At 35.8% G+C, this 20,976-nt stretch overlaps 1 pseudogene; it reads right to left on the bottom strand.

The window, feature by feature from the left end:
• Positions 1-2,471: 2,471 nt before the first annotated feature.
• LOC113113240 (solute carrier family 2, facilitated glucose transporter member 9-like) lies at positions 2,472-9,430 on the bottom strand (annotated as a pseudogene).
• Between the last annotated feature and the right edge of the window lie 11,546 nt (positions 9,431-20,976).

The raw sequence follows: 20,976 nt of genomic DNA on the forward strand, positions 1-20,976 counted from the left end.
TGGTTTTTGTTTTTAAATATATGCTTTAATGTCTGATAAGAATGTGTTTGAAATACTGAAGAGGATTATGTGCCTATAAATACAGCATACCTTCACATTCTCTTGGTGTAGACACCTTGATAGTCTTCCTTCTCCGGACAGCAGAGGGTAGTGTTGAGCCTGTGGTGACAGGTGTTGTGTTGGGCCGACAGAAGATTCCTCTGCTGCTAATGAGACCAGCATCCTCTCCTCCTGCTGACCTACAGGACACAGCCACTCATTCCATCAGAGGATTCAATTCACAGTGAAATATGAGCTGCCATATTTAGAGCTGCGCAGGGTGGGTTATGACTTTATTCTGCAAAACTAGATTCAGCTGGTATTATCTGTGCTCCCGATCTCCAATCAGTGCATAGAAGGCAAAATGTCAGTACTATCTGCAGTCAGTGGTGCAGGTTCTTCAGTCATATCATTGGAAAATAGTGAAGCTCTGCCTTTTGGGAAATAAAACAGACCTGGATCAACAGGGCCATGGCGCACCTGGACCACCCAATCATAAGCTTGGCCCACCCTACCCACCTAGAGAGAAAGAGATGACACAGACAGGCAGACAGTGAATTCTGTCTGAGATTAATCTGAAATCTAAAACTTTAGTTTACATTGTGCACAAATTATTTAAAAATATAAAATGACATTAAAATAGCATTTGAATTAAAATAGCAGAAAACTGTTTAGTAAAAAAAAAAAAAGAACAAAAAAAAGAAGAAGAGGCAGTTTACTACATTGCCGGCACTGTAATTTCTCTTCAAATGAACTGGGAGAGAACAGATGTGCATAATGGCTCATCGAGATCCCTTTAACCAGTGACCTTGAGCTTGGTGTTTGAAGACTGACCAAACAGAAAACCAGACACAATTCAGCTCACAATTTCTCTTCTTGGAGCGGGAGACGCAGGCGCATGATATCATTAGTCTGTGTGGGTCTCTTCTGGGGAGATCTGGAGAGGCTCACACAGATGGAGAGCACAGCCCAGGGGCTTGATAGACCCGAGAAACCCATTCATACTCACATAGGCCTGGGATAACAGAGAAAAAGACAACACAGTACATGCACATAGCTCTCTGTATAGATACATATCAATAATCTGATACATACCTCAAATGCTGTAATGCAGTACCCTCCAAGGGCACTGTATTAAAGGTGAGTCTCAAATGTGTATCTGAATATAAATTGCCATACAGCTGTTTGGTATCCATAGGGGAAGGTGAGAGACTCTTCTCTTTAATTAAGCATTAAATCTGCCTCTTCAGTGAGTTAATGAAGCTCTTCTCTGACTGGCAATGGCGCTCTTTGGCAGGAACCAACAGTGTCTGTACTCAGTTCCTGCTTTCTAAGCTTTTTTTCACACCGCACCCTGATGTTCTCAAAAATGGGTTACCACCGGTTTATTTTAAACACTTTTATTTGGTTTGTTTTAAAGGTCTGAATACTTAAAAAAATAATTTGAGTATATGTGAGGTCAAATATAGTTATAAATATCCATATAAATTAGATTGATACTCAAATGTAATATACGGATAATATATAGATAATATACAAGATCTTTTTATGAAAAGAACATATACCTTAATACACTTCCATTGAAATGTTTTAGGTCGGTAAGATTTTTAAATGGTTATATATATATAAAATTATATATATATATATATATATATATATATATATATATATATATATATATATATATATATATATATATATTATTACAACTACTTTTTTCTTCTCTCTGGTGGCAAAGCTGAATTTTCAGCAGTCATAAGTCCAGTCTTCAGTGTCACATGATAATTCAGAAATCATTCTAACATGCTAATTTGGTGCTCAAGTAACATTTCTTATTATTGATGTTGAAAATGAATGTTCTGCTTAATATTTTTGTTATTTTTCAATATTATTTATTAATGGAAAGTTCAAAGAACATCATTTAAAATAGACATTTTGGTAACATTCTAAATGCATTTAATTTCAGTTTAGATCCATGTATTGCATCCAATGCTGAATAAAAGTATAAATTTATATATCTATTTATCTATCTATCTATCTATATATATATATATATATATATATATATATATATATATATATATATATATATATATATATATATATATATATATATATATAAAACGTACTTAACCCAAACGTTTGAATGGTAGTGTATATGTTGAATGGTAGTGTATATGTACTAATACAAATTTACAGATATACTGTAGCAGTGTTCAAAATGTCTGTAAATAAAATCACTGAATTTCTCAAAAAGCAATGAAATATTCAAAATATCAAGTTTGATCTCAGCCTAAAGTCTAATAAGGTGGCACGTTAGCACATGAGCTTTTCTAAATGATCCAGTGCCATTTAACACTCACAATAATAAGAGATCGCTGCAACCACATATATACTCTCGTAATGATAGAAATATGTTTAAGATCTATATACATGGAGAAATTTGGTTCATTAAACAAATAGTGAAAAAAAGTAATTTCTCAATAACAATTTACACGTGGCAACACATGTATATGGCACTGTTCTTGCATCCAAAGTAATACAAAGCTATGGGTGTATAAGCATCATTATAAAATGAAATGTAATTGTGAAAACTAATTTCATCTCATGTTCTGTGACTAAGGAACAAACAGACCTTCTGTTATTCGGAGTCGACTGTGCACAAAAGTAAGATTCACTTGAATAGCCTACATAGATGATAACTGATATACTGTAATTCCGAAGGTTTAAGGACAGGAGGAAGAGCTGTCGAATTCAAGTGAACCATTTTCCAGGGAGCCGTATCCATTCATCTTTTTCAGTTTGAGCTGGTCAGGGTGAGTGAGGGCCTGGCTCTCTTCCACAGCCTCTTTTGTAGCAAACATGTGACTAATCTCTACAAACGTCTTGTTTTTAGTTTCTGGAATCACAAAGTGCACGTAGATGGCCACTGACAGGCATATGACACAGAACACCAGATAGCAGAAGGACCCAGCAGACATCTGTAGCAGAGAAACAGAATGGAACACAAACTAAGTTATTACTTTTTAAAACAGCTGAATTAAATGAAAATGATTGAATTTCACAATGATTGACTTTGACAGATGTTTCCAACATAAGGCAACCGCAGTCCTGGAAAACGGATACTTATGCTCTGTGTTCCTATATCTTTAACTGCATTGAAGTGATATGATACCTGAAGGAACGGAAAGATGAAGCCGATGGTGAAGTTAGACATCCAGTTAAGAGATCCTCCCACGGTGTATGTAGCAGGTCGATGGGATTGCTTGAAGAGCTCAGCTGTGATCAGGAACGGAACACCCGCTACAAAACAGACATATCCATACCAATGGCATCCTGTGTTTATTTTTCATGTTTAATTACATATCAGAGAAAAAGTGCTGCGAAACCTAGAGTGGTCCTATTATTTTAGCCAAATAAAACTCATATAAGTGCATATTATGATAGATAATTTTATGCACATGCATCTATGCATTGCTCTTCTGTAGTGCAACAGTTCTTGGAGGGTGGATAATAAACTAGCTTTATGAAAAGCTCGTTATCTCAATATGCAAGAAGCAGAGATTGTTCCACTGCTTAAGTTCTAATCCCTTTTGGTTACAAGTGAAAAATAAGGAGGCACAAGGTGTTATTTCAAATGTAATGAATTCAGGAACAAGCCAAGCGATGGCTTCATTATTTGTGCGTGATAATTGCAGCAGGAGGCGTGCTGCAGTTAAATTGATAAGGAGCTCTGCTTGCAATTCATTGTTCAAGCAGGATTTTGTCTTAAAAAGCCATATTCATCATTGTTTATGAACAATGAGCCATAAAAAAATCCTAATTAAAGATGTAATTACACCGATTGAGACTGGGGCCTGAGAATGAATTATAGATTTTGGAGTTGGGTTGGATAATGCATCAACTCAGTAAAGCAATTGTAGTCTAATTCATCACTTTAACAGAGCGACTCCTCTCTGCTCTTAATGTGTGCATAAACTATGAGTCTAATTCTCATGCAGCACTAATAGAGGGAAGCACATTCTTTCATACAACTTCCATACTTTAATCTTTGAAACTCTTTAAAACCTCATTATTTCCTCCTCCCTATTTCAATTGAATACAGTTTTGTCAAGATGCATTTGATTTCTGTATCCTGTTCTCAGTCCTGTCTAAGTATTACCAAACGTTTCATCATAAAAAAACTGTTTCATCAATCGTATATGTAACATATTATATTTTTGTGTAAACTAATAAACTCATAAATCTGTATTTTTACAATGTAGCTTCTGATTGTGTGCTCACAGAAAAAAAGTGTAAAATTGTTATATAATACATTTACATACATTAACATTTTGAAGTAAATGAGATTGAAATAAAACAGTTATTTTAAATAATTATACAAATAATAAATATATAGCACTATTCTGAACAAATAAAACAAGAATATACTAAATATATGCAAAATATAATATGTGTTTGTAAAATGAATACACGTATGACAAAAACATTGTGCTTTAAGAAATACTGAGTTTCTACCCCCAGGTGTCGCTATTTCACTATTTGAGGGAGTCATCTGGGACTTCAGGGTCAAGGAGCAGACCTCTACTCATCTAATTGAAGCAGTGCTCTACTGAATGTGCCTAAGCATGACTGAAAGTGATGCAGCCATGCAGACCACTTTAATAAATAGATTAAGAGAAGAAGAAAGAGTGACAAACACGAAGAACTCACCCGGCCCGATGCAGAATCCAGCAATGATTCCAACCACACACCCCACACTCACATACTTCATGAAAGGCACATGTGTCTGAAAAGTGATAGCAATAAAAGGCGGAAAAAAACACGAAATTGTCCAAATTTTGACAACAGTCATTTCAATGAGCAGTGCTATTAACATTTATTTAAATTTAGATTGAAGTATTTTTCACTTTTTTAACTATCTTTCACTTACTTAAAGAATGAGAGACAGTGTTATCCCAGCACAACACATTCCCATGACACCAAAACCTCCGATTATCAATGGCCTTTGCCCGAGACGCTCGATGGTGAAACACTGAATGAAAACAAGACATGCAATGTGGATTTGCACAATAGGCACTGCCTTTTTGTTTTGATCAGATTAATTAGTAACCGCTGTCTTGAAAGGAAGACTTTCGGTGCTTTCTTGAAAGCAAATGTCGCAGAAGCATAAAGTGGAACCTTGTTTTTTCATTAAGTGCTGCTAAAATTGAGCGCCAAAGCTCTGCACTGTTGACTTAAAGGCGGGTGAAGCTGACATAAGAATGAATAGCTGTAATTTTATAACCAATCTCTAGCCTTCCTCTCGTGTGCCATTCGCCTCCCGAGTGAGGGCCAATTGACACTGACAGCAATGAGTTCTTCTGACTAACAGCGTGCCTCTTTCTCTCCGCTTGCTGCTGGTGCATCACTAAATCCCGGCTAAGCGACACAACTGGGAGAGAGAGAGTGTATCTGGCCTTCATTACAGCTCTGAGATGTAACCCAAGAAAGGAGATAGCAAAAACAAGACACATCAGTCTGTCAAACGCTCATCTTATACAGTGATTTTTATGAAAATACACAATGTGAGCTGGGAAAGATTGAGGGCAAAGCTAAATGAAAATGATTGAGATATGAAGAGACGCCCTTCCTCAAATGTAGCAACTCTAGTGAAGTAATAGACCAAGTGATGTCTAATAAACTATTTTAAGTCACTATATAACCCTGTCAGGTAGTCTTTTACCACTATCAATAATTGAAACGGACAGTTTTCGCATTCGACTCTGCAGAAGAATCGGTGGAATATGAAAACTCACCCCAATGAGGCCTGCAATGATCTCTATTGCTCCAGTTCCCACAGTCGTGTACTGGATCTCAGGGGTCAGGATCCCAGCGTTCTTAAAGATGTCGTTGGTGTAAAACCAGATCTGGGGAGAAGAGCGAAAGGATAGTGATTTTGGCTTGTACAGGTGGCATATCGTGACTACGAGCGGTTACGGCGTACAACACTTCAGATTCAATTTGAGAGCTGGAGGGCTGTGTGTGAGGTTAGGCAGGGGGGTAATCAGAGGGAACACAGACGGTTTGAGAGCTGCTGGGACTGTAGAGGACACACACGGCCTGCCTCTCTCCTGCTGCTCATGCTGAAGTCAGCCAAGACTCACCACCTGTCAGCCCCATTTACACTGAACACACACACACAGACGCTCACAGGGTCACCTGCCACCTAAGGGCCCTACAGTCAATGTCATTTAATAATCAGATTTGATATCAAAACCCCACAGGGCAGACATGGATAGTCCTGCTTGGATTTGACATCAGCAGCTCCAAAGAGTCCCAAAGAGTTTTTTTTCATTTATTTATTAAGGTGCTTTCAGCTTTGTAGCCAGATAAGACTGTAAGGAAATGCTGTTTTCTTGTCCAGCAAGTAAAAGGTTTTTTGTTTATTTTAAAACAATCTCAGTAAAGACCAGCTGAATAATGTAAGTCACAAACATTGTCATGTTCTGGCACCCCTCAAATTATTATTATTATTATTTTTTTTCTGAATTCGTTGAATCAGGGTCAATGGCTGTAAATGAATTAAACTGATGAATCACCACTGAGATAATGGCTTTCGTTTATTGTTCTGTTGGTGGTTGTGGAAATTAGACGGGGTCAAGACATGACAAAAATAGAAATTGCTGATATGTTTCCTCATTTTGCGGCATAATCTGTGGAATTCTGCAGAATGTCATGTGGTAAACAGAGCTGAGAGTTTTCAGTAACAAAGCATTGTCATATTAGCCCACATCGAATGAATGAATAAATTAATAACAAGCAAGGAGTGGGGAATATGTAGAACTTTGTGAATGATGGCTGTTTGAATTCTGCTGAGCTTTGGGCATGTAATGGTAATGAGCTCTCTATCTGTCTTTATCCTCATTATTACTTAAAGAATTATTTATTACAATTAATATAACATTTCTATAGAAAAACAAAAACAAATCTAATATATACACAGTTTGTTATACTGATAAAACCTTTTAATGTGATGCTAGAAACATTTGCAAAGTTTCTTTCGGAGAATATATTTAATAGCATGGTGTGTATTTGCAGAGATGCATCAGAATTCTTATTCATGATTCTGATCATAATATAGAAGCCGTATAAGAGCACGACAGTAGCAAATATGAAAGAATGGTGTCAGCTGATAGGTCTAACTTAAACACTACCATCAAACTACTATTCGGGGGAAAAATAATACTCTTTTATTTGGAATCACAAGCTAATTGTTAAATTGTTAGTTCTGATTTTGAGGGAGTGTTACAAGATCAAAAAAGATCTGTCAAATGACTATAATCATCATCTTAACGATGTGACAATTAAAAAATACTTCTAATTTGCTTGAATAATAGCCTTTATTTATCACTATAGAAGGGTTGTGCAAATTAGACTACATAAACACTTTAAAAAAACTGTAATTTGTTAAGCTCTGAAAGGATAAAATGTTAGGTTTCTGTCAGTTCTGTCCTGAATAATTCATCTCAAGTTAAAGAACTATTTCAAGAATGTAAAACACTTCCTGAAGAATAAAGAAATGAGAGCCACTTTAAATTCAAACACATAGCCAATGCTCTGCTGTGCAGGTTAAAACCACTTTGGTTACCTGCTGTTTATTTGATGTTGGAAGAAATCTTTTAAGGATTTAGAAGCTAAATACTCACCATAGCCACATCCCATCACTGTTCACCGTGTTCATATAATTACCTTTTCATTACAAAGGACTCAAAACTCAAATCTAAAAACATGTGTAGTCAGCTCTATATGTTAACCTTACCGCATCAATGCCAGACAGCTGCATACCGATGTTGATGACCACCACGGATAGGACCTGCCAGCGAACAGTGTGGTCCAGTAACAGCTGCCAGACAGACACGGTCTCCACTGAGGACAGAGAGCGTTGCACTTCCTGCATCTCCTCTATCTCTGCCTGGATGTTACATTTGGCTCTGTACCATTTCAAGGCTGCGCCAACAAAGAGAACATAAACTGTTGGTTTAATCTTTATCTACATCAGGGGTCAGTTGATAAAGTTTTTTAATGAGATGCCTTTTTTATCACTTTGCCATATCCTTCCAATACAATTACCTCATACCTAATTCAAGCATTACCCATAAACTAACTAAAACAAATAACACCTAGTTCATGGCAATGATTACTCTCCTACATGTCAAAGAATGAATGTGTGGCTATAAATACAATATCTTTGTCTTGATTTCTAGTAAATATATCTAATTATTCATAAATTTACATTTACTTGAGAAATAAAACTGCACAAGATAAAAGCCTGAGAATTTGCTGATTAAGTTTATTTTATTCCATTAGTTTAAATGTTTTCCTTTTATTTTTTGCAATTAATTACATCCAAATTAAAAGTATGTGTTTACATAATATATATGTCTTTATACTGTGTATATTTATATGTATATATATATAAATACACCCATTCATGTACAGTTCACACACAAGTGCTGTAAAATGATTAGTCACGATTAATCACGTACAAATACAAGTTTTTGTTTGCATAATATATTTGTGTGAACTGTGTATATTCATTATGTATATAAATAAACACACACATTATATATTTTGAAGATATTTACATGGATTTACATGTTATATTTATATTGATATAATATTTATATTATAAATAAATATATTTAATATACAATCATATATTTCTTAAATATATAAATGCATGTGTGCATATTTATATATACATTATAAATAAACACAGTATAAACACATATATTATTCTTTCAAAAACTTTTTTGGATTTTGGATGCATTTGGAAACATTTTGGATGCGATTAATTGCAATGAATCATTTGACAGCAATATAATTTATATTATACATAAATGTAAATATATTACATATATTTCTAGTATTATAAAAAATAATATTTATGCTTAAAACAAAAACAATTGCCAATGGTGTAAAAATATGTTATTCTTTTTAAATTATGTATACAAATAATTTTACTGACAACCAAGACAAAAATATAGATTAATAAAATAAGATCTTTAGCATATACTGTATCATTTAAAAAAAAAAACACATGGTAGATTTGATGTTTGGATGGTTTTAGAAACATACCTAAAATGGTTCAAATTCTAAGTCAGAGGTAGTTTGACTCTTACCGGTGATAGTGGCATGAACATTGTGCTTCTCAATCAACAGGTAGCGAGGGCTTTCTGGAAACCAAGGTAACAGCATCAGCTGGATAAAGGTGGGGACGACCACAAGAGACAGAAACAGGGGCCAGTGCTCCTCCTGTCAAACAAAACAGCACTAGATACTGAACTCGGTTTCATAACTATTCTAAAAATAGAAGAGCAATGTAATTGTATAATGTTAAATTGAACATTGATGATAAGCTCCCTGTTGTACCTTTCCCAAAAGTTCCTGCAAGCCCAAGACTTGAGCTGAGAAAACCCCAGCACAAATGAAAATGCTGGGCATGAGCCCCAGGAAGCCTCTCAGGTTTTTAGGAGCAATCTCTCCCAGGTACATGGGCACCACGCTGAGAGAGATACCTACAAGTTGGAGATGAGGAACGCATGTCATGTCAAATCTTACTTTGCTATACCTCCTTATTTTTTAGTTGGGACATACCTGAATGTATTCCTGTTATAAAACGACCGAAGATGACCATTTCGGGTGAACTGCAGATCCTTCTCAACACCATGACAGATCCCGCTATGAACACCAGTACAGTGGAGTTGACCACTGTACCTTTCCTGCAAAAGCAAACACTGTGAAGTTCTGCCCTGGCACTGCTCATTAAGCTAGGACAGTCATGCTCGATAGCCGGTCACCTGGGAGTTTAACTATCAAAACCAGATAACTGATGTTCCATGACAGTGCTGCTGGGTGATATAGCTGCATTCCTTGATTAGTTCTTTCAAGCTGTTAACTTTCCCCCTGATTTACAGACGCCTGCATCGTGTGCAGCATTATGATCACCTTACTGCTATAAAACATTTTGCTGGATTGAAATTGATTAGAACAATAAATAGGGTCATGAATCATCGTCTTTCATTTGCATTTAAATGTCTGTAGTCGAATCTTGTGGCACCACTCATAGACACTAAGAACAGACTAGACAGGTGTACTTCCTGATTCCTTGGAGAGTACAGAACAGAAGTGTAAGATTAAGATATGGTTAAGAATTGCACACAGTTACAAAGTGGTCTTGTATACAATAATATGCTATTGCTACCACAGCTATACAAATGATCACTTTGGCTATTTAAAGTAAAGTTTTTTCTAAAAATCAAAACTCATTATTTACTCATTCTCATTATGTTCCAAACCAGAATGACTTCCTTTACTATTTTAAAACCAATTACAATTAATGCAGATAGATGCTTTCAAGCTAAACACACAAACACACACACACAAAACATTTTCATTAAATCATTAAAGTATTATAAAAGTGATCCTTACGATAAAGCTATCCTATGGCTTCAGATGATTTGGATGTAAGTCACACATACTTTTATGACACTTTCACTGAGCTTTTGCCTCGTTTTTGAGGCTTTAAAGCTCTATTTTTTATTCATGGTAATTGAAAAAAAAAAAAAAAGCGTGATCATTGCTTTTTTCAAAATGTATTCTTAAATGTTACATGGAAGAAAGATAGTCATACAGCTTTGGAACCACATGAGGGTAAATACATTATGGTATTTTTATTTTTACTTGAACTAATCACCAACAAAGACGATTGCAGCTAACTGGACAGAACAAAATGCCTCCTATTTTCAGAGTGCAAACAAGGCCATTTACAAGGCAAAGGCAAAGTCATTCAGTGCGGTCAGAGAGGTCAGGTGAGGTGACAGATGAGGAAGAATCTACCTCAGTGGCCTTGACACTCAGAGGAATTCCTGGCAGAGTGACCACACCAAGCCAGATGTTATGGGTCTCCTTCTGACTTACCTTCCAAATTTGGTGACCAGAGTGGCCACCATCAAAGAGCCGATCAGGCCTCCAATCGCAAACACAGAAACGGTGAGTGAATACATGAGCGTTAGGGCTTCCTCATTAAATCCAGTTCCATTGCGACTTACCACTGTATGGTTATAGAAGTCTTTAATGTACTGTGAGTGACAGGGAAATGGATTGAAATATATATATATATATAATTAACTTTTTTATATTTTGTTTAATACATGAACACAAGGGAAAGCATCAATAGCCATTCCCAATTTAAAAAATGTTATTGTACAAGTTTTCATATTTCTTCAAGTCTCGAAGCATCTATTCAGTGAAACACGTTGCAAGCTCTTCTCTATCTCTTTCTTTATATGCAACTCACTCTCTCAATTGCCTGTACTTTAAGATCACAGTCTAATTTAATTTAATTTAATTAACTTATGTACAGTACCTTTCTTTTCTATTCTAAACTTAAGCTGGAGCACTGCAATCATTTAACAGGCTTTGGAAACTCTTAATATAGTCTTTCAATTTACTCAACCAAAAATTCAACTGAACTAAAACAGAGTTTACAAAAAAATAAAAGAAAGAAAATGGATTACTGATAATATTGATTGAGCTTCTGCTTAGAGAAAAAAAATTAGATTTTTTTGTATACTCTTTCTTAGCACATGATGTTACAAGAAAAACAAAACAAAGCAAAACAAAGCCACTTAAGTAGGGTATATAACAGCCAGTCAGAAGACCAGACAGGAAAATTTTCATATTTTCATCATTAACAGGCTAATGGGGCAGGGCAAATAGGTCCCTACTTATATACATGAAGAGCTGCTAGAGGCAACCACTGCAGCACACAATGCCTGACAAGACTAGATAACAAATAACATCTAACTGACTCTTCTACAAAGATGAAAATAAGGCTTTAATACTTTGTTTCTTCAAGTTTATGGAAAAAGTCTAAAGCTAAGTTTCGCTTTTTGTCTCATATCATTATGCTGGGCAAACCGCAATACTCTCTGGTTAAAATTATGATTTATTTACATAAGTCTAATATATAAATAGTAAGTACCATATATAAATAAATAAACAACACTTTTACAACAATAATGTACATAGAATTCCCTGTGATCTTGCATCAGGAGAGCCTCTGTTCAGGCCACTTTGTTTATTTCTTCCTCGAGCCCGGCATGCATGCCTCTGCCGGAAACCACTTTTAAGAAACTTTTTTGATGAATGGAAATACAGTAAATTGGCAATGTTATCTACTGGTTGGTTGTTTTGATGAGCAGTTTTGGCGATCAAGGTACTGAGTGTGACAATGAGCTCTTACCCCAGCAGGAGAATTGACCACAGCTAGGTTGTAGTCATACAGCATTGAGCTACCAAAGGAGGTAAGGAAAGCCACTGCCAGCAGAGATGAGGTAAGATGCTATAAAAAAAAAAAAAGGAGAAAATATTTATGGCCTGTACACTATCGTTTTCCTTAACCACCTCCCCCGACCCCGACCCTTAACGTGACACGCTATCTCTGTTGTTTATATATATATATATATATATATATATATATATATATATATATATATATATATATATATATATATATATATTTAATTTTATAAACATATTTAATCTGTATATTTATAAACATTCTATTCTATTCGATTCTAATGATCTTAAAATGCTGTAGAAACATTTCAAGTAACAAGAAGAGAGAATATCTTTCTCATGGTCCCACTAAGTGGTCAGATACAGTTGCTTATATGCTAGTGCTTCACGTGAGGGAAAATGCTGCAAAAATGGCTTGTGACATTATCTTAATGCCTTTTACGTACATAAGTAAATTTGACATTAAATATTGCATTCATATTATTGATATTAGAAAAACCTCTTATTATTACAAGCTATTATTACAAAACCTTCATCAACCAAACTTCAACAGTGTACTAAAATTAAACTTTAATGAAGTAGGCTACCATCTGAGATATTATTTTTAAACTAACTACAACGGAAGATATGGTGATCTGATCAATAATACGGTTTAATTGAATGATAAGACAACTAGAACGAATATAAATAAGTTATATTTCTATAAAAAAAAAAAGAATGACACATTTAAAACTGTTAGTCATTAAATAGGATATTTACCAATGTTATTTTGCCTGGACTAAGATTTAGCACTTCTTCAGCCATATTCAAGTTATTTAAAGGCTACAAGACTTATATAATAAATTATATGAGTTAGTTAGTTTGTACTGGCCGTCTTTCTGTGCTACAGACTTCATCTTGGACTTGAGGGTGTGGTCATAGCTGACACGAGGGCGTGGTCACATTAGATTGACAGCCAGCACATCGTATGATTGACAGCGAAGCGGCCTCTCATCGCCTGTGCTCAGGCTCTGGCACTGCAGTTCCGACCGAGGCTCGCGGTTCTTAACAAGACCAAGCTTGTACAATCACATGACAGTCAACAACGTGATTCCTGCTGAAATCAATTAGCTAAGTGAATTTTCAAAGTCTGCAGTAACTAGGACGAGGGGACTACGGAGAAAACAATAGTGAGTAATCCAAAAAGACAGAACAGAGAGCAAAAAGGCGATATTCATAAACGGTTTCTGTATCAGTCGCGGTAGAGAGAATGAATACAATGAACTAGTTTGTTTGATAGCTCCTGTTTCGTTAACTACATGTTCTGTTTGTCATAACCGTAGTAACCTACCAGAGGAAGTTTTTATGATGATCTTAGTTGGTAGATATTAATGATGATATTAGACGTGGACTAATGTTCTCTAGTATTCTATACTGAGAGACTCTTACATAAAGTCAACATGAAATGAGTTCCGAAAACGTCCCCTTCCCGCTGATAACTCTTATTTAGATATTTTAGCCTTGTTTAGGTTATCCTGTGTTCTAGCCAGTAGTAAAGGTAATGCAATTATTAATCCACTGAATTTATGCTGACTTTATCTTTGTCTATCACCCTGTCTGTTTTCTAAATGCATATTATAGGTCAACAGTTCTTTAATGCATGCATTTTAATTATTATTATTATTATTTGATTTTAATGTTTAATCAAAATGTCACAACTGGATCCTCCAGTGAAAATAACAAACATCTTTCTGGTGACGTATGTCAGACTTCTTGCCACTGCAAAGTTCATCTGCATCCATTTTTGAGAACAAAGCACTCACATCTTAAAATCCGGTCAGCAACCACTGCATATAACTAAGTCCCCAACCTAAATAATTTTTTTTTTATACATTATTATTATTTTGGGTGCATGACAATTATGGAACAAAAGATCTGTTGCCACTTCCGCTTCATCACAACTTTAAGTCCTCTATCTTTTCTTATTAAATATTCAGGTTGACCTTAACTAAAGGTGAAAGAAAGTAGTGGAGACAGAGTAAGATTTAATATCCCGAGTTCTTTAAGATTTATGTTTATCTGTGAGAAAACCTTGATTTTGTTAATATCTTGCTTTGTATTGCAAAACTACGTTTGTAGCTAATGAGTTTGATTCAAATGGAATGTTACAGTTTGAGTCACAAGTTAGGTGATATAACGATCGTCAGTTGAAGTGTGCTGATGATGATGATGATGACATGTTTTGAAGCATGAAAGATCTTCCTCACTGGCCTGTGTCTCCCATCAGGGACTGCAGTATCTGACGAATCTGTCAACAACCTCATGCAGCTTTGTGGAAATCATTTGTTTTAAAATAATACTTATCACATAGATACTAAAAGGGGCATGTGTTGTTGGGGCAACCTAAATATGAAGATATGACCTTTGGTATGACATACAGTATACATGTACCTTATTTTATAGTCTATAAAACCAAATCAGAAAGCAATATTTTGTTCTCTGTTTTCACACTGACTCAAACCTGGTTTTATTTTGGCACAGGTGGAGTCTATAAATGCATAGAGTCTTGTTCTTCACATTCTCATCATTCTCTCTCCTTCGCTCTTCAATCCTCATGCTAGCACAGGTGACCCTGGTGTATAGATTGATCCGCTCTAGTTGATTGCTGTTGGTGTGTTCTTCTAATGTCGGGTTGGAGAGTGTCGTGTACTTGATCATGTTAGATTGATGGCTATCCCTGAAACCTAATATCCTTTCCCTCTGTGGCTGATTCTCTGATGAATGTAATCAGGGACAGCTACTCGCAGGCGGACAGCAGGTTAGATTTCTCCAATTCAGTGGCGATGTCCTCGGTCTCTTAGAGTCTTTCTTTATAGCCAGTTGCTGTTAAAAAATCACACCTCATTCACTCAACTGTATTTATTGATTAGGAAATAAGCACTTGAGCTTTATATATGATTTATGAAAGATATATATATGGATAGATAATATATATATATATATATATATATATATATATATATATATATATATATATATATATATATATATATGAATAGATAATATATTATTTCTAGATAGCATAGCTATATAGAAAATTAGTTTCCTGGGTCAGCAATCAAATGAAATAGAATAAAATTAAAATAATATAATACACGCACACATTTTGCCATATGCTCACCATGTCTGCATTTATTTGATCAATAATGCACTAAAAACAGTCATAATGAAATATCAAGACAATGTAAAATAACCTTTTTATTTATAAAAATGTAAAATGTAATTTAGAGTACCCCCCAGGATGTATGTATACACACTGTGTGTACACACTTAAATTTGTGTGTATAAATATGTGTGTTCAACAGTGTTTTAATGAAAAAAGTAACATCCTTGTTAGTATAGACCTGTTATAACTTCAAACCATTGAAGCCCTCTTGTGGCCATCTCATTTACATAAAATCTCCCATCCAGACAAAATGGGTTAAATGGGTACCAGTTGGGATTCTCCTACTCTTGGTGCAATGCAAGAAACTGTTTTTTCGAATGCTCCCTGGCCCTGTATAAGAATATAGTGTTGAGTCCTGTTTAGCACATATTCAGCGAGGGCGTCGCACGAGCTCATCAGAAGATACATACAAGGGCTTTAAAAGGCTCTAAACTCAAGCTGCCGCATCTGCGAGCCTGCATACATCACTCTGTTTATCGCTGGCACTGCTAATTGAACATAGGCTCACAGAATGGTGCCCCCATGTGTTCCATAGCGCCGCACTGCCATTGGCTGTTGTCGCGGCGACGCAGCCATTAATGAGACAGGGCCAGGAAGATGGATTACCCAGTGCCATATTGCCCATCATCCCCAATCAAGAACCACCCATGGAAATTGATTGTTCTAATTTGCTCTCATTATTATTATAATACCCGGACAAAATAACACACACGGCTCGCTGTCAAAGCCATGAAAACCAGCCATTAGTTATGGGGGAGACAGCAAATGCGTTTTATGTGTTTCGCAGTTAGTTGGGACGTTGGATGCAAACACATCTTAATCAGATTTCCACTCCCTCCATCATGGTGATATAGCATCTCATTATCTCCACCTCAGAGTGTGGTGGAAGAGAGTACACATTCATTTATACTTTAATGTCAGTGAAACAGTTTCACTTGGTGTATAAAGCCTTCACTTTCCGTGAACAAGAACCGTAGCGCTTGCTGATCCAAATGGCAGTGCCGTTTGAAAACTATTACCCTGGAAACAAATGAGAGCAGAAAAAAACCTTAATTTGTGGGCTTTACCGTAGTCAGCAACTTCATCTGCTTGTCTCTCATAAGAGTTCTTGTTGTTTTTAGAACACGCATCAGCTTTACTCAGACAGTTGAGAGCTGCTCTTCGGGTGCTCAGTACCCCATCTAACCAAAAAGAACAAATGGTCAGTACCTCAGGATGTGTCATGCGGGATGACTATAATTAGTCCTTCCTCCAGTTCAGCCAATGATGTACATCATAAACGCTTTGTCTCCAGGGTCAGATTAAGACTGCAGCCCATCGCTGCTCCCAAATCCTCCCTGCTTACATTGCACTCTGTCTGTCTCCCGAGTCCCTCGTATTATATATGCAAGAAGCTATAAGGCATGGAAACGATCAAAGCAGGATACGATTATGCATCCCTAATCACAGACTAGCCCCATGAAACCTTGGTGGTCTCGCCCTTTTTTATTGGGCGATGTTGAGAAAACGGCAGGTAAATCAGTTGAAGATTACACCTCAGATAGTTTTATGACAGAGCCAGGAGTCCCATCAGGGGGGATTTCTAGCGTGGTCAGCAGCATATGAATGGTGGGGGACATCGTCTGGAATTAGGGCTGTAATTTAAAGCGCTCTAATTACAACAATCACTTACATCCAGGCTTTTACTTGTGTCGCAGTGTAATGCAGTTAGCAATGGGAGTGGAGAGCTTCCGGATCTTTTTTCAAATCAGACCAAATATGGTGTCATTTTATGTGAAACTGAAAGAAAACAGATGATTTCCAGAGAGGGAGCTTTTTATGTACTAACCTATACAGCCTACTTTATCATATTTGATATGATACATTTCTGAGGCCTCTAAATTATCAACATAATTGATCTGAAAATGCTGTTGTACTCAATCCTCAACATGCCTTCTGTTGTCTGATTGGAAGTTTCTACTTTTTACCAAGAAAATGCCTTTTAGTATAATAATAAAAAAAAAATCCCACTTCTGGTCAGGGTACAAGTTTCTTTTTACTGTGAAATCTTTACTGAATCTTTACTAAAGTAAACATAAGGATATTGTTAATATTACTTAGACACTGGAATGAAAGCAACTGTTTTCTTGATCCATACATCGTTTTTTTTTTTATTTGTTTTGAAAAATCATGTTCTAATGTAACATTTTGTATGTTTATTTGTTATAATATTGTAAAGCGGCCTTGATACTCAACAAAAACACATTTGCAAACTTCCTAAACACTTTCATTTAAAAATAAGTCATTTTCTTATTATTTCATTTTAGGATTTTAAACTGTTAAAGGAGCCCGTCTCTAATTTATGATCAACCTTTATCATAAAAAGTCTCCAATCATAGTTACAGTAAAAGTTTATTTTCTGAGTATCTTCCATTAATTTGAGTTGTTTGATTGATTCATTTACGTGTGTGGTGTGTGTGTGTGTGTGTGTGTGTGTGTGTGTGTCAGCCTGTGGGGTTTGAAGTATGGTGTACAGTAGATCCATCGCATTGTCCCATTCTCCTGCTTTTTCCCCGACAAGGCCCAGTGTAACCTTCAGCCCTACGGGGGGAGGCTTGTAAATTACCACTGGAGTTTTCACCCTCACCCCTGCTGTCTTCATTTCATTAACCCCATCCTGATCTCCCCCGACCTTGACTGCTTGCTTTCACTCACAGGGGAATGGCCTGCTTTCTCCCTTACTTTTCTGCCAAAACTGTGTTGAGCTGCAGCCGGTGCATATGTCAGCCACAGAACCATGGGCTTTCAGCTAATGGCATTAGGAGATAGATTGTAATTTCATGGGGGAAAATATATCAAGTTCACAGATGCCATGTAGATGTCAATATGAAATCAAAATGACTTAAAACTTAAACTTATTGACTTAATGAATTGTTGCACCTGGTCTTATTGTGAATGATTCATATGTGCAATTTATTTTTAAGAAAGCAATAGTTTAATTAATCTTGACTCACGCTTTCCATTTTCCACTGATGTTACTTAGGTCATGTGGACAACTGATCATCGTAAAGCAGTCACCAAAGAGATATGTTGCCATTGTTTTATTGGTTCTCAGCCAGAGGGTCCGGGGCCCACGAGGGGGCCTCAGCAAACTTCCAGTTATGCCCCAATAAGCCTTAAAATTCTTTACATTAACAATCTTAATTAAAATGTTGAATAAACTTATGATAAAGATATGTACCACTACAAACTGACATATTTTTGAGTTTATTTTTATTTCAATTTTATTTATGTAGACTAAGTGTATGTTGGATAAATAAGTGTATGAGTGTATAATTAGTGTTGTGTGTTCCACAGTTATTGTCAAGTGTTTATGAGATTTTGAATATTGTCTTGGACAAATGGGGGTATTAAAATCAAAAGGGTTGCGAACCACTGTTCTAGTGTATATAATGCAAACATCGCAAATTATTCTCAGGGGATACAGTCTAATCCCACGCACTATTTTCTTATCGAAAATCCAGTTTCACTTGGAAATGTGTCATATTAAGGGAGTAAAATGTTTTGCAAATGTAATATAAATCTGAAAATTTATTGTCATATTAATGCGCATAAAATAATTTTAGTGTATGACTTTAGCAAAAGCTATAGATTTTTCAGCAAATCAATGTTTGAATGGTGTTGCATGCACTTAAATAAATTATGGTATGGTGTGAATTAATGATTATGGATGGTTGTTGGAGCCTGCACTGCTCCCTACAGACTGGGAATATTTCCTTAAGAGTAGCTTAATTTTGAGGATAACCAATCCGGTTATCCTCATCCTATCTGAACAACACGAAGACTGGAAGCAGGTTGGAGTGCAAATGTGAGAGATCTTGCTGATGCTGCTAACTCTCTGCCCGCAGCTGCTGCATCAAACCCTCCTTCGTTCCTTTAGAATGTATGCACTCACTCAGCAATGTTATTACAAGTTAGAGTTTATTGGGAAATTGTTACGTTATGTGAAGTGTCTAACAAATTGCTTATGCTCCTTTAATTGGGTTACAACAGGCGTGCTCTCCCATTGGTGAGATTAGGCAGGCTGGGCTCCCACCGATCTCACAACCCAAGCAGTAATTTTATTTGTCTTGCCTCGCTCTCCCTCTCCTAACAACATGGCTTTCCCTGCCTCCTTGCCAGATGTCTGTTGGAGGAGCAGGCTTGTTTTTTGGCCCCTGACAATGCAATAACAGCCCCGACGATTGTCGTGTGTGCATTAAGTACCTCCCCCAGAATGAGGTCGATTAATGAAGGGGCTCCTCGGGGCCGAAGAAGAAGCCCCAGGCACCCACACACAGAGAGGAACTGTTGTTAGGGGTCAGGCTGTTGTACATATTAATGCAGGTATGTGTGCTTGTGTATGTTTGAAACTACATAACATAGTGGTGCCTGACAACATAAGATGTTACACTACAAGTTTCCTGCCAGTGAAGAGATACATGTGTACACATCATGGTTAAATATTTGTATTAAATTGCATTTTTATAATGCAATTAATTATTAATATTATTAAAATATTGTTGTTTAAGTTATTTCAGGGATGTATTGAGAAATATTTCACCACAGAGTTAAAATTGGTAAAATTGCATGGAAAATGTATTGCATCCATATGTCTAGGCATATTCATGTTTTAGGCCATAAGATGATACCCTTCCTAATTTGAATGGTATCTATGTATTTTTTTTTAATAAATACCCATTTTTATAGTGTGAAAATATATATTAGCAATGATATTATACAGAATAAATAAACGGTGTTATATTGTGAATGTACTGAAGGCGAATCATATTAATATTGAACTTATATTAATTTGACAGCATATTCTTTTCTGCTCTTTATTAGAGTAATGTTGGACATGCACCTTAAAACTAAAATGATCTTTGTTTGTATGAAGTGAACAAAAAAAGAAAGACTTTTTTTTATAATTAATGTAGTTCCTTAACAGCGTATTAAATCATTGTGTTTTATATAATATTGTAAGTAAAAAAGATATTCTAACTGAAATTGTTAAATCCTACAACCCTTTAAAAAGCTTTTTAGCCTATGCAAACACCATACCAAAATAAGATATTAGTATTTATACTTTCAATGAATGATTTTATCTGAAGAAACTCGGAGTGTATTTAAACTGTATTTTATCATGATATGTTCACTGAAGAACCCATAACCATGTTGTTTTTAACCACATGCTTTAATAGTTGACTTACACAAACACAATAATCAGTCTGTATATACATCAGCTGAATGTGATTTTATTAGGTCAATTGTATTAAGCAGCTCAGTTTATGTGTATTTTCAGTGTATATATATATATATATATATATATATATATATAAACAAATAAAGAGAATCGACCCTGTCTGTAA

The sequence above is a fragment of the Carassius auratus genome, chromosome 13 (assembly GCF_003368295.1).
Source record: "Carassius auratus strain Wakin chromosome 13, ASM336829v1, whole genome shotgun sequence".
In the NCBI taxonomy this organism is placed as follows: Eukaryota; Metazoa; Chordata; class Actinopteri; order Cypriniformes; family Cyprinidae; genus Carassius; species Carassius auratus.